Source organism: Lissotriton helveticus, chromosome 1_1 (genome assembly GCF_964261635.1).
Source record: "Lissotriton helveticus chromosome 1_1, aLisHel1.1, whole genome shotgun sequence".
NCBI lineage: Eukaryota > Metazoa > Chordata > Amphibia > Caudata > Salamandridae > Lissotriton > Lissotriton helveticus.
The window spans coordinates 46,154,392-46,170,338 of record NC_136057.1 but is presented as its reverse complement, the minus strand read 5'-3'; the positions used below and the strand labels follow the sequence as shown (position 1 = coordinate 46,170,338).

At 44.2% G+C, this 15,947-nt stretch overlaps 1 pseudogene; it reads left to right on the top strand.

Annotated features, from left to right (window-relative positions):
- Positions 1 to 2,368: 2,368 nt before the first annotated feature.
- LOC144821494 (uncharacterized) lies at positions 2,369 to 10,773 on the top strand (annotated as a pseudogene).
- Positions 10,774 to 15,947: the final 5,174 nt, after the last annotated feature.

The following is a 15,947-nucleotide window of genomic DNA, read 5'->3' as shown; positions in this document are numbered from 1 at the left end:
GTGCCTTGTCATTTTGCTCCTGGACTATTGTAAATATCTCTATTTGGGCTCAAAGAAATCTGTTCTGAACGGATTCAGCTCTGCTTCCCAACTTTTGAACTATTGGAAAGCTTTCAAAGCTCTATCCATCTCACACAAAATCCTATGCAAGCAAGGAGAACCCAGCCTAGCTGCCTGGATGCAATTTTACAAGCCCCGCAGAACACTACGCTCCGCCAATCTAAACCTGGCCCACATCACTCGTCACAGCAGAGCCAGAACGGGAGGTTCCTCCTTCCATGTCTTAGCTCCGACCCGATGGAACTCTATGCCTCCTAACCGTAGAAAGAGTCAATATCACTTACTGATCCAGAAACAGTGGAAGACCCGGCTCTTTTGCCGCTGTGTTTCATAGGATCCATTTATGTCCCTTGCTGATATTGTCTGGCGCCTGGAACCTCACCTTCCCCTCAAGGCAGGCAGTCTCCAGGTGTTGTGCTAACACCCCTGCAGCAAGTGCTACTATCAGCCGCAGGAATAAGATATAGTGCACACCAATACCCAGCCCAGTAAAGTCCTGAAACAGACCGAAAAAGGAGCATATACCTACAGGTTCTGTTTGTACCTCATTAGTAGCTACCTGTGCACATCCTCCGTTTGTATGTCCCTGGCGAGCCTCTTTATTGACGCTTGGGATCCTGGTACTGCCAAGCATGGCCGTTTGTCTGTCAGATCATTACCTGATGTCTGCTGTGTGCATCGAGTCACTCCTCTGCTTTAGCTGTGAGTGAACTCTGTGGAGCGAGTACGCAGACACAAGGGAGTATGGAAGGCGATGAACAGGGAGTAAGGTGAAGCTGATTTCAAGAAATGCCCAAAGGTGTAAATTCTGCACTCCCCCTCAAGCAACAGACATCTTGTCCCATTCTGCCAACGCTCCACCGACCCACAGAGTAGCATGCTGGCACCAAACGGAAAACATTAAGCCAGATGCCATGGTAAGGTAGAAAAAGACAAAAAGCAGACGCATTTGCAGAAGAGATATTGCAGGTATATTACAGGTTGCGATGGAATCTCTATAATCAATGCTGCAATCTTCCCACAAATGCTTGAACCAACCCCAGGAAACTGGCAAAGATAACTTAACAAACAGAAAAGTAAAGACAGGAGTTGGAACTTCAGCTGCTCCAGTGTGAACAGGAAAGTATTGTCAAGAAGAGAGTGAATGGAGCTTCATTTCTTATATACTTCCTGGAGCGTTACCTTTATTATATACTTCCTGAGAGTTTTGTTTGTGATACCGTTCTTGAAAGGGTTACCGTTGTTATACTTTTCCTGAAACTGAAGTGACAGCAGCAGATCCTGATCCATCTCTTTTTCCACAATCCCTTCTTGTTTAAATAAAATCTTGGCCATGTGCTTCTTCCGAACGCTGTACCTCTAGCGAGTGGGCGCTCCATGTGTGCTCTTTCTGTACTAAGTTACTCTGTGAACACTGGAAAATCACCTCCTTTTCTGAAGTAAGTAAGAGTGACATGTTCAATGAAAGATTTAGTTAAATATCTGTGTATGGTGAAATAGCCCTTGGTAACCTTCATAAATGGTAAAGAAGAGATATCTTTTACAACTAGTTAAATATTGTGTATTCACATTCTCTTACATTTCCATTTAATGATTTTAAATCTCTTTACATCCAATAGGAAACCTGCCTTGAATGCACAAAGGATCGTGAAGAATGACAGTAATCGTGCAATTCTGAAAAAAGTGGTTGGACAAAATAAGCTCCAATATTCAGGAAAAGATCTGCACAGTCAGAGACTGAGGACCCTGAACATAAACTGATAGATCCTGGAAGAAGCAGTCCATAGCATATCAGTGGATGCACGCAACAGGACTAAGAAATGACCTCTAGAAAATTAAGGCAACAACACTGACAAACCACCTCCTGTAGAAACAGGCCTGCACCACCAGCTTTGATCATGTGTTTGGTATGAGGTAGATACAGCATTGCTCTGCTTCCTGTAATGATGGCAGACCACCATTCAGCGTGCTAAGTGTATTATAAACTCTTTCTGGCCAAACCAAATGAGCACGAGAAAAACACAAGGGAGTGGAGCCAGACAACTGAAGGGTAAAGGAAAGAGAGGGTCCTTGATCTACAACAGACTGTGCTAATTTGCATCGACCAGAAGGAAGACTAATCTTTACCCGTAACACACAAAACTATTATGCAATCTAAAGACATACCCACCTACAAAGAAGCTTTACTTGCCAAGATAATAATATATGTAGCTGAATCTTCTATTTCATTGTGAAATCTGAAATAAACCATCCCAAAATACCACACACACACCGGGAATGTGAGAATAACACAAGTGCTTCATCAACCATGTTAGCTCCTCAGGAAACACAGTCATGGGATGCAGACAATTATAAACCCGACCCACAGACACTAACCAAGAAAGAAAAATCATTCCCATGCAGCAAGAGCTTTAGTTTGTCATCGCTACTAAGGAACCATCAGCAAACACACACAGGAGAAGCAATGTGCAATTGCAATGAATGTATGAAGAACTTTAGTCAGTTAACACACCTAAAAGATAATCAGCGAACCCACACAGGGGAAAAATCATACCATTGCAATGAATGTGTGAAGAGCTTCAGTCGGTCATCAGACCTCCAAGTACATAAACGAATACACACAGGGGAAAAACCATTTCAGTGCATTGAATGTATGAAGAGCTTTAGTCAGTTATCACATCTCCAATCACATCAGCGAACACACACTGGGGAAAAGCCATTCCAGTGCAGTGAATGTGTAAAGAGCTTCATTCGGTTATCACATCTCCAATCACATCAGCGAACACACACAGGGGAAAAACCATTCCAGTGCAATGAATGTGGAAGTAGTTTTAGTCTATCCTCAACTCTCAGGAGTCATCAGCGAACACACACAGGGGAAAAGCCATTCCAGTGCAATGTATGTGGAAGTAGTTTTAGTAATTCCTCACATCTGAGGAGACATCAGCGAACACACACAGGGGAAAAACCATTCCAGTGCAGTGAATGTGTAAAGAGCTTCAGTCTGTTATCACATCTCCAATCACATCAACGAACACATACTGGGGAAAAACCATTCCAGTGCAATGAATGTGGAAGTAGTTTTAGTCAATCCTCAAATCTCAGGAGTCATCAGCGAACACACACAGGGGAAAAACCATTCCAGTGCAATGAATGTGGAAGTAGTTTTAGTGATTCCTCACATCTGAGGAGACATCAGCGAACACACACAGGGGAAAAACCATTCCAGTGCAATGAATGTGTAAAGAACTTTAGTCAGTTATCAACTCTCCAATCACATCAGCGAACACATACTGGGGAAAAACCATACCATTGCAATGAATGTGGAAGTAGTTTTAGTCAATCCTCAAATCTCAGGAGTCATCAGCGAACACACACTCGGGAAAAGCCATTCCAGTGCAGTGAATGTGGGAGTAGTTTTAGTCAATCCTCAAAACTCAGGAGTCATCAGCGAACACACACTCGGGAAAAGCCATTCCAGTGCAGTGAATGTGTAAAGAGCTTCATTCGGTTATCACATCTCCAATGACATCAGCGAACACATACTGGGGAAAAACCATACCATTGCAATGAATGTGGGAGTAGTTTTAGTCAATCCTCAAAACTCAGGAGTCATCAGCGAACACACACTCAGGAAAAGCCATTCCAGTGCAGTGAATGTGTAAAGAGCTTCATTCGGTTATCACATCTCCAATGACATCAGCGAACACATACTGGGGAAAAACCATTCCAGTGCAATGAATGTGGAAGTAGTTTTAGTGATTCCTCACATCTGAGGAGACATCAGCGAACACACACTCGGGAAAAGCCATTCCAGTGCAGTGAATGTGTAAAGAGCTTCATTCGGTTATCACATCTCCAATGACATCAGCGAACACACACTGGGGAAAAGCCATACCATTGCAATGAATGTGGGAGTAGTTTTAGTCAATCCTCAAAACTCAGGAGTCATCAGCGAACACACACTCGGGAAAAGCCATTCCAGTGCAGTGAATGTGTAAAGAGCTTCATTCGGTTATCACATCTCCAATGACATCAGCGAACACATACTGGGGAAAAACCATACCATTGCAATGAATGTGGAAGTAGTTTTAGTGATTCCTCAACTCTCAGGAGTCATCAGCGAACACACACAGGGGAAAAACCATTCCAGTGCAGTGAATGTATGAAGAAATTCAGTCAGTCAGTCAGTCAGTAAATCTTTATTTCGAAGAATAAAAATTCCTCATAAAAGCACATTACATAAAATTTCATTAGATTTCATTACATTTCATTCCTGAACTTTACATGTTAAAAACAGCGATAGAGAAGAGAGGATATGATTCGCGGGGCACATATAATTTTACAACACTAATTCATTTCTTGTATTCCTCAATCTTACTGCTACTTTTAAAAAGCTTAAAATGGCACATAGGGTGTGGGGATCAGTGGCTTTCTGTAAAAACAACAATGCAGTTCTTGCTTGGCGGAATTTCTGCTTCTTTAAAATGTCTACCAAAAACAATCGTCTGGGGTTGCTATAAAATGAACATAAAAGTACAAAATGAAGGGTGTCCTGCGGAGACCTATTGTCGCAGCCGCAGGCACCCTTCTGCTCAATTGATACAGTAAAACCAGCAGGGTAAGCTAAAATATTTGGTAACCAATTGAGCCTAAAACGGCACATTAAAAACCAATCATTTTGGCTATACATAAGAAACAGAAATGATTCCATTCCCCCTCCATTTCTTACAAGGTCATAGGCTGCTCGTGATTTCTTTGCCAGGCCACAACTTCTTCTGTCAGCAACATATTTTTCTAAAAGCAATTTTTTTACCTTCATTTTACAACTATTTACAATCAAGGAGGGGTCATTAAAAATCTGTCCCTGGTCAATACTTGTCAAAGAATCTTTCACATATTTCAACCAAGGGATTTGTAGGGCCTTGTCTCTTTGTAAGCAGTCTGTAATTATTTCCCTGGTCAGAGCTGCCTCCGGATTAGTCCAAGCTCTCATCCATGCCATAATTGGCCTTAGTTTAACAATGTCAGAGATATATGGCATCCCCAATTCATCATGGGCAATTTCCGCAAGGATGGCTTGCGGAACTTTTAAGATTCTCCGAAAAAATGTATCTTCATGCTGTTGAAGTTGCTTACAGTCCCTAAAGCCCCATATCTCAGCACCATATAGGGCCTTAGCTGTACTGATTGAGGCATATAGTGCCATTATCTGTTCTGGGCACCAACGTCCCAATCTACGGGCAAAGCTCAAAATCGCCCCATTTGAGGACACAAGCTTGGTGCAATGGGCCTCGAGCAGGTGATTAAATAGCATGTCCCCATCCATTAGCAGCCCTAAGTAGGGGAAGGTCTTTACTTTGCCCAGAGTCTGTGGCCCAATTTTGAACACGGTCTTGTTAGTAGGTTTTTTACCGGCCACCATGACAAAGGATTTTGTTAGGTTGACAGACAAGTCCAAGTCCCCCATGAACTTAACGAATCCGTCCACCAGGAGTTGCAAAGCCCTTGGGGTCCTGGCCAGCAGGACCACGTCATCCGTGTACAATAGTACTGGGACATGACGCGGTCCTACTTTGGGGGAATCAACTTCTAGGGTGGAGAGGGCACTCTCTAGGGCATTAATGTAAAGGGAGAAAAGAAAAGGGGCTAATATGCACCCTTGTCTTACTCCCCCTGAACATAGAAATTGATCAGTTCGCCTCCCCTCTGGGCTGAAACGGACCTTAGCCGTGGTGTTCCAGTGCGGCTCTTTCAGGATATTAATCAGCCCCTCTTGTATACCTCAATTATGCATCATGATCCATAGTTTAGACCTATTGACATTGTCAAAGGCCGCGGCTAGGTCCATGAATGCCATATAGACCCTGCCCCTGCCTGCTTTCGTGTACTTAGTTGTCAAGAGATACAAATTTAGACACTGGTCACTTGTCGATCTATCCTCCCTAAACCCGTATTGTACTTCTGCCAATATATGATGTTCCGCCGTCCACTCCATAAGCCTATTCAGAATCACTCGCCCCATAATTTTAGCAGAAACATCTATGAGCGAGATCGGTCTATAGCACTTTGGGTCATCCCTGGACCCTTTTTTAAATATGGGTACAATCGGACCAGGAGCGTGGTAGGCCAGATTTGATAGCGGCATTTAGCACCCTTGTTAAAATTGGTGCCCATAGATCTATATTACTTCTATATAGATCCGGTGGGGTACCATCCGGACCAGGGGCTTTGTTTGGGGTTAATCCACTAATTGCATTTATTATCTCACCTAGCGAGAGGGTTATTTTATCACTCCGAGTACCCTGCCACTCGCCCTCCTGAATTGCTAGGTGTGATTTGTTGTATAACCCTTGAAAGTGGTTGGCCCATTCCTCTGGGAGGATGTTATTACTAATCACCGGGGCAGAATTCTCATTAAAACAGGGTCGATTTACAATTTTCCAGAATTCTGCAAAATCCCTGTTTTCTCCCGCCTCTCTAAGGTCTGCCGACACTTCTGCTTGAAGCAGCTTCTTCCGCTCTTTTACCTTGGTTCTGTATTTTAATCTACAAGTGGCCACGTCTGTCTTATTCCTTGATTTAACTTTAAGACAGGCTTTTAGATCCCTTAATGCTTTGGAGCAGCTCTCATCGAACCAGCGTGGGTTCTTCTGCTCTTTCCTCAGGCCTTTGACTTCCAGCATTTTGTTCACTATGCTTGTAAGGGTTACAAAGGATTCCGTTAATTCTGGACCATCTTTTAGGGGGTCCAGACAGTCTCCTATCTCTTTTCTTCCATTTTGGACAAGAGATTTATAAAACTCTTGAGAGTCTACCCTTGCCCACTTAAGTCGCCTTCCCTGGTCTGTCGTTTGGAGGCTAATTTCCCCCCCCTTTGGGTTTGCCCACCCCACAGGTGTGTCTTATTTCCAGAACGAGAGGGTTATGGTCACTAAAGGGGCTCCATTTAGTTTTAGCCCTCACGATTCTATTTTTGGCAAAGGAGGATATTAGTATGTAGTCTATTATGGTAGAACTCCCTCTGCCTTTGAAGGTTGGTACGTATGTCCCCTCTACCTCTGGGTTTATTAGGTCCATCGTATGTGCTAATGAATGGGCTTCTATCATTACATTTAATTGTGTGCCCTCCTGATTATGTTCTCAGTGAGGCCCTTCATTAAAGGGGCGAGCGTCCCAATATGGATAGTACTGAAGCAAAACTGGCCAAAGGTGACAATTAAAGTCACCCAGTACTATCGTCATTGGAACCCCCCCCCCCCCCCTTCTTTAGCTCAGCCTCATGTGTAAGTTTTTAATCTAATTCACTGAGAGCGCCATTCTTTCCATCTATGGGCCCCGGATTATAAAAATTGAAAAACTGCACCCTCAACTCTCTACTCTGGAATATAGCGGATTGCAAGGTAAATGATGTCCAAGATGGTACAGTCCATTTGCCTTCTAATGTTAGATCAACATAGAGCGCCAACCCTCCTCTTGCTCTTCCCGGCCTGTCTATTTGTGCGGGCACAAAAAAGCACTTATATCCCTCTATTTGGTATGGAACGGCACTGACTGCCCATGTCTCCTGAAATGCCAGGATATGAAAGCCCCGGATCTCATTCCTCCATTCAGGGTTATCAAATTTACCTGCTAACCCCGCTACATTCCATGTCCGTATATTCACTTTTCGTGTCTGAACTTCACCACTATTCGCAATCCCTATGATATGATTTGGATCAATTATTGTTTCCTTGCCAGCCCTCCCTATTTCTATTGCTTCAGAGTTTGGGGTTTCTGCCATGTTTAGGGTGGCTTCATTTTCCTCCACCCCCTCCCCTCTTGCCAGTGTTACAATCGTTTCTCCCTTAACCTTCTCTACTTCCCTCAGTCATTCATTTTCATCCATGTATTGTAAGGGGCTGTATCTATTTGTCCATTGGGGACCTCCCTGGTATGCTATATTTTGCATGCCGTACTCCATGGGCCTAGGGTCGTATCCCTCTATGAATCTATTTCTCCCCATGAAGTGAAAGTTTGGTTGGCGTGTCATCAATTTCCTAGGGTAAAAATATGCTAAAGGCATGGTCCTTATAGTGCTAGTGGTGTTTCTATTATCATTGGTTAATATATACTCCACAAGATTCGGGTCCCTGAAGTTGGCGATGACACAGTTCCCCTCTATTTCTTTCTTTCTGGTTCCTACCCACTGTGCTCTCCTTAAATTTAGAATCTCCCCCTCTTCCTCCCTTTAAGGGTCTATGAATATTTAACCAGGTTGAGATCTTTTGTTTTAATTCTGTGAAAGTTTCTCTCTGCCCTCGTCCTAGCTCTGGGACCCCTGGAAAAATAACGACAAAAGGGCTTGCTTCCGGGGGAAGATTTACACATGAGAGTGGGCCTTGTGCTCTAGTATTGTGCTCAGTGAAATGGTGTTGATTTTTTGCCTGATATGAGGTGCCAATGTTGTCTGTCTGCCTTGGCCCTCCCCCGCCCTGTCTTTGAGTGTTATTTCTATTCGAGTTTTCATGTGTCTTAACACTCCCACCCCGTTCTGCTATTGCCCCATCAGTCGCAACATGCACCTGAGCAATGGTGCATTGATCGTGGCTAACACAGCTATTGGATGGTGCTGGTCATTGGGCTGGAATAGTATTTGTTAAAGCCCCTTTACCATTTTGTGTTGTTATTGGGGCTTCCCTTGCCTTGCCCTGTCTTTGCAATTCGCTAGCTATTTTATCTATCTTACTTACTAGTGGTTTGACTAAACTAGTTATAAATGTCTCCAGATGCTTTTGTAGCTCTAAAATTATAGGGTCAAGCCACCTTGGAGGAAGTGGGGCGGCTTTAGATTCTATTATTAGGACTTCCTCCTCTATATCTTTCGATTTATTGCATTTGTTATTCTTTTTCTTAGCCCTTGTTTGTCTGATTTTGTGTTGACGTTTTTTGGAAGGTGGTTTAAGTGTTATGCTTGTATCTATATTTGTAGGTGCTTGGTCCTCCGCTACTATTTGTGCACATGGGATAGTGTCTAGCGAGTTTTCACGGGTCCCTTCAGGTGATCTATCACCTTGGATTGCATCCTCAGTTTGAGTTGGTGTAAGTGGCAGGGAAGTTAAAGTCATTGATATACGTCTCTCCGCACGCTCAATATCCCCAGCGACCTTTCGTAGCATTAGGTCAATGACCGTTGGAGTGGCTTTATGGATGGGTGTTTCACCAGGGCCTAGGTCGGGATTTTTTGGTTTAAGAGGTGTTCCAGCTTTACTCTTCGCCGAGCGAGTTTTGGGTTTCGTCGCCATAGTTTTACAAGTAGCTATATTAATAATTCAAGCCCTCTTGCTATCTAGCGTTGCACAGTTCGATGCAGGGTAATTAGAACCAGAGCAATGTTCTGTCCGTGTTCCCAGAATGCAATTATTACAATTCCATATCCAGTCTGTTACAGTACCTTTCAGCAAGACCACGGGGGGTGGCCCGTTCCGTCCCCAGACGGCCACAGACGGCCCGCCCTATGCCCGGGCTCAGCCCGGCATGTCCCGCGACGCGGGAGGAAGGGCTTGCACAAGTACGCCTCCTGGCGGAAGCCCCAGCTGGCAGGCGGCGTGAAGCAAGGTACGCTAGGGATTGTAGTGTCTCCTGCTCAGCCCCTCTCGGCGGCCGCGAGGGGTTTGCGGCGGCGGGGGCAGGCAGGGAGGGCTGGAGTCCTGGAGACACAGCAACGAGATGATGGTAAGCCCCCGAAGGTGGTTAAAGTGATCTCCGCTCTGCCGAAGGAAGGGCTTGCACAAGTACGCCTCCCGGCGGAAGCCCCAGCTGGCAGGCGGCGCCCCCGTGAAGCAAGGAACGCTGGGGATTGTAGTGTCTCCTGGCCAAGTCCCTGGAGTCAGCAAAGCAGAGCTCACCCTTTTATGTAGTAGAACTCAACACTTTAAATCCAGCTCATACCATGGCACCATCCTCATTAAAACAAGTCTCTGGGCGACCTTCCCCCTTGCCACTGCCGCACTTCACTGCCCCACTGTTCGACAACAAGCAGCAACAAGCTACAACGAGGCACTGCTGTGGTGCTAAGGCTTACCTCCCAGCCTGTCTGCTAGTGGTGCGCACAAGGGAACCACCCGCACCTCCTTACAGCTGCCGCCGTCCTGAAACAACGCGGCGCAATGCGGGACAGGCAGCGAATGTCAGGCAACGAATGCTGGAGTCAAACAGCATTCAAACACTGGAACAGCAGCCGTCAACAGGAGGCAGCCATCGGCCAACAGGTAGGAGGTGGTGCGGCGGTGTGGCAGCCCGATGTCTTTGATGCCAGTGCTTGGGACCAGCCCCCCGACAATGACTCGGCAAAGTTGGAAGGTCCGGGGCAGGTCAGGTTCCACCGGACCGGGTTCGGGTCAGCTCACTCATTTTCATTTTTGGAGCACAGAGCTGCAGCTGCACCTGCGGCTTCCAGCGCGGCTAATGATAGTTGTAGTCATTTACAATGTCCTCTGCTCAGCTCCTATGTTGCCGTAGTCCTTTGTTTGTGTCTTCACACCAAACGTTGTCCGCTTGCCAATCCTCCACACACAGGGGAAAAACCATTCCAGTGCAGTGAATGTATGAAGAAATTCAGTCAGTTATCAACCCTCCGGAACCACCAGCGAACACACACGGGAAAAACCATACCATTGCACTGAATGTGTGAAGAGCTTCAGTGGGTTGGCAACCCTCCGGAGCCACCAGCGAACACACACAGGGGAAAAACCCTCACTACCCAGCCAATGAGGAACAGCAACAAGACTGCTCTTCAGCACACCCATCCATATACATAACAAACTCCAGGGGCTTGCTCCAGGGTCAAACTCACTTTACTTTCATGTTAACAGCAACATGTTCTAAACTGGAGAATATATATTTAGGAACAAAGGGTTTATACTTCCATTAGTGGCATTATACATTTGAAACCCAATACTTTATAGATCTGTATTAAATTATACATAACCAAACACCACCCATGTATGGACATCCAAGAGCCTTTAAAAACCACACTACAGAGGTGTGTACCAGGATTTACTTTAACATTAACATGAACTAAATTATGATACAGCAAAAACAATCATGATGCTATGAAATGTACACAATGATGGCTAGATGTTACATGTTAAAAAGCTGGGAGTCTAGTGCAGGTGGTATCAGAGGGGGCTATTCTCACCAGTGTGCCTTCTCTCAGAGTGAGAAGCGGTTCTTTGCTTGAGGTGGTTCTACCTCTCCTTCTGTGTTAATGAAGAGAGAAGTGCTACCAATAATACTGAGATCTGGGATTCTCGGCTGTTTTGGGAACTTAATTCAGTCTTTTTCACCCAATCAATACCTGATTTATTTAGGAAAGCTAAAATATGTCTGTATCTTGGCAGTCCTCTTGTTAATAATCCATAAAAATACCACAGGGATTTAAACATGAATTTGGCAAATACACATTTTTATTTTTTTACGGTTCTTATATAGCACTGCTTTATCTAATAATGTCTGATGGGTTTTCTTCGAGCCCTTTCTTCATCGGAAGAAGTTTTCCATCGACAGACTCAATGGGATTTCCGATGAAAGGCTGACAACCTGTCCAACTCTAAACAAGGCTGGTGGGTGGGCCTTTGGTTTGGCTGGTGTAACGCTTTGTTGCATTTTTGATAGAGTGCCCTAAATCCAACCCGCCTTTCTTTAGTGATTTTTCTATGTTAAGTTACATTTGAAGAATGTCCCGCTCATTTATAGTTTGACAGGGGTCCATGGGCTGCCAGAGGAACAGGCGTAACAACTTCCACTACCCCATTGGTCTACCGTCCACCATATTTAGCGATCTCCACCAACCTGGCTATCCCTGTGTCTTCAGAGGAGCAACAGGAGCTCCTCTAAAAGCACCTAAAGTTTGGTGAGTGTCTGCCATTTTTCACACGTTGCCCAACAGACCTTTTGCTTTTACTCCTAAAGTGAGAGTTTGCTTTTTGTAAAACCAATAAATAATGTACTTGATACACTGGGAGCTTTCTACAAGGGAGTCTAGGTCATTTTTCATAGATTTCCATTTAATACAATTTGCTAATGGATTATACATGAGAACCACGGCCATGCTTTCTTCTCTTACTCATGCATTAGGGATCAGGAGGTTGTCTCTATGATTCTTGGCCTCTTCTTCGCCTGCTTTAGTTCTTCTGGGATAACCTCTTCTACCAATTTATCCTTTAAGGATTCCTGTTGTTTCATTAAAGATCCTTACATGAACAGTTTCTCTCTCTGATAGGTCTATCAAGTCTAATTGACCAAGCTTTTGCGTTCCAGACAGCAATCCTTTGGCTGTGTTGGCTAGGCAGTGTTGTCCTGGAATTCTGTTCTCAATTTCCAGCTGGACAAAACATTTTTAACACCAGTGGATTATCCTGCCTTTCCTGAGCGACCAAATCTCTGTGTAGCTACATGTCTTAAAGACTAGAAATCTTGAACATCTGGTCTCAAAATGCTTATTTAATTTAGGAAACTGCATTGTCCTATATCCTAAAGAACATATATTTTATTAGAACAATCTTCAATCTGAAAAATACAAATACATATATTACCTAAACATTGTTTACATGATTATATGGCTATCACAGACAATATTTTTTTCCCAAATAGATAACTAGACACACAACTGTTGTAAACTCCCAACACGTTATCCTGTCTGTGTGTGGTCGATGTGCAGCATGTCATTATCTTTCTGAGAACTCATGAATGTTTCAATTTATCCAAACAATAACTTTGCTACCACACAAGGCGACACAAGTCTGCTACCAGCTCCATGATATCTGCCTTTCAAGGTCTGACAGTGAATGTGAAAAATATATATGTAGTCTTGTTGGAATCTTTTTATCAATCTAGTTCATAGCAGTTATGTCTACGGATTAATGGGAAGTACCCCACTGTAGAGTAAAAGTCAGTCATTAACACTCTATGTACCTCATGAATTGACCACTGAATTAGGGAGGTCTTCGTCCCAATTTACCACAAAAGCTCCTGCCAGACGGCTGCAGCATCCGTTCCTATGTTGAGAGCCAATCAGAGAGGAGCAGATCTAAGCCCAGCTGATGTGTGTTTTCCTTCCAAAGGAACACTCTTTCTTAACTTAAGTCTGATAGTCACTGCTTCTGAAATGTGAATACGTATGCAGTGTACCAAGGTCCAAGAAACTCTATAGGCAAGTTAGCTACTCCACACTCTCATAGTGTAGCACCTAGAAGAAGTACAATAACTTGGAATTCTGTTTAAGCGATGGAGCACTGAGCTTAGTCCAGGCACCCGTGCGTGGGAAAAACAAAGCCTATTGAGCTTGGCCAGATCCCTAGTTTATGCAACACAACAATATTGTTTACATGATTACTGGGTTGTTATAAACAATATCTTCAATCCAAATAAGACCGATAGTCAAACAGTTATCATATGTTTCACCTTGCTTCACATAAGACCGTATCTTCAAGACCATAATACATACACAAACAAAACATTTTATTATCAAAACATCAATTATCCCTGATATTCTTTTAAACCTTTGCACATTTAATTTAATTATTTTCTTAGTAAAATATGACACTAAAATTTATGTCACAGGATTTGTCTCTGTTAAATATATAGCCATTCATATTTAATATTTCTCCATAAAGCATTTGATTTAAACAATAATATATTTTGCACTAGCCCTAAATATCTTATAGCTTAATTTAATTTATAATACTTGTGCTGAATCAATGTAAGAGTCTCAAACTTATGTTGTTTATCAGTAATTATGGCATTATGTCTCTGCCTACGATTAGTGTAGATAAGTATACCTTTATTTAATGTACGCATTTATTGTCAGGATAACGTCCTCCGTTTTCCGACAAACACAGAATTATTATCAAGTCTTTATTTCTGAACAACAAGGACAGCATTATGACTATAAGTCACAGTAGTGGAGGAGTAATGATGTCTTTAATAAGATTGAGGCTTTCAGTGACTGCGGCAGCGGCAGCGGCAGTAGGCAGGCACCAACAGACACCGAGGAGCAGCCGTCGGGGGTCGGCGGCAACAGACGGGAATTTGCGGTAGTGCGGGAGCCCTTTCAGTTACTGAAAAGACACTTGGTAGGGTATTATGTATACCAACTCTGTATCCTACGTTGTGGGAAGAGCGAGAACCAACTTGACAGGAAGGAGGCCTAGAGGCAGCTGTAGTACTAAAGGTGCTGGGAAAGGCATCTGAGTTTGAGAGAGTGGACTGATAGCAAAGGAACCCTTGGACCAGAGGTGGGAACGCCCCCGAAGCAAAGTGTTTCTTATAGGCATGTATTTGCTGTGCTTGACACCTTAGCCTGGCTATCGCCCCTAGGGAAGGGGCAGTCTCTAGGGACTGTGTTGTCTGTGCTCTGCTCTCCTATGGTAAAAGGCCAAAGTAGTAACAACCCAGTCAGTATGTGTCCATGCAAGAGTATGGAATCAGAGGAGACAGGAAAGCACAGGATCAGAGCTATGACTGACCACCTGAAAAACCCTGTTCGGCCTGATCTGGAGAGCACCCCACTGTGCCAAGCTTTAATTATCAACAAAGAGCCATGCGAACTGTCAACAGACTTACGCAAACAATGATGGACGAAATGCTGACAAATACAAACATTCTCCCCCAGTCAAAAGATCTGGGTTAAATCTATAGTTCTTTTGCCCACTATGCCACCCCAGTTAGTCCCATCCATACGCAAATCACTCTTGACCCTGTTCCCCATGGGAACAATCCAGACCGAACTGCCAGGTCAGGTCCTCCCTGGACCGGAAACAAGCATCCCGGGACCGGTTCAGGTATGTCACCCTTCTTCAGCCAGGCTAGCTTGAATCCAGTGGCATGGTGAGCAAGGGACCCACGTCTGGGCATACCCATCCAAATTAGGGTGAAAAGTGTTACGCAAACAAATGATGGACGGAATGCTGTCAATGCAGCCATTCTCCCCCAGTCAAAAGATCTGGGTTAAATCCATCGTTCTTTTGCCCACCACGCCACCCCAGTTTGGACCCAGTCAACAGACTGCCTGCTACAGGGACTATTAGTCCCATGATAACTGCTTGTCTGCTGATGGACGAGAAGGGGTCACATCGTCTACATGCTCTATAGTGCCGGACTATCAAATGCAGCTGGATGCCACACCACTGCAGCTGCCTGGTAAAGGGACTACATATCCCAGGAGACCTGTTTGTCTGCAGTTGGAGGAGGAGGGGCAAGATCTTCTACACGCTATATCGTGCCGGACTATCAAATGCAGTGCTGGATGCCACACTACTGCAGCTGCCTGGTAAAGAGACTACAAATCCCCACATCTTCAACGTACTGTCTCCTGCAGCACCGGATGCCAAACGCACGTCTTCATTCAGCCTGTAACTGTTAGTTTAGCTGAGAGGCTGCTCTGCATTTCCCTGTATGCAGGCAGCTGCACAAAGTAACTTCACAACTGGGAGCCCCTGAAGTAATTGTGAAAGTGACACAGCTCAGAGCTCTGCAGTCATGGACTGTCTGCACAACAAGTTGAGTTCTGTTCAGTTTCATAAAGCTGTCTCAGGCCCGCTCACCGCAGGGGCCTCTCACGAGTGCCCTTACTTATATTTCAGTTTCCTTGCAGCAGTAAGGTCAGTTAAAATAATGAAATGAAAAGAACAGATTGCAATACTTTGTGAGCTTTTGAAAATATATTTAGTTTGTCAAATAAACGTAAGTTAGCCTATAGCAGCCAAAGAAACCATATATCAGTTGATTATAAACACTTATATGATGTAACACTGTTGTCTCTGAAGTGTGCAAACATCAACCGATTTCACAAAAACTAAACCATATAGGTACAGTTAGAAAAAAAGCGATCTGACATGGCAAGCACT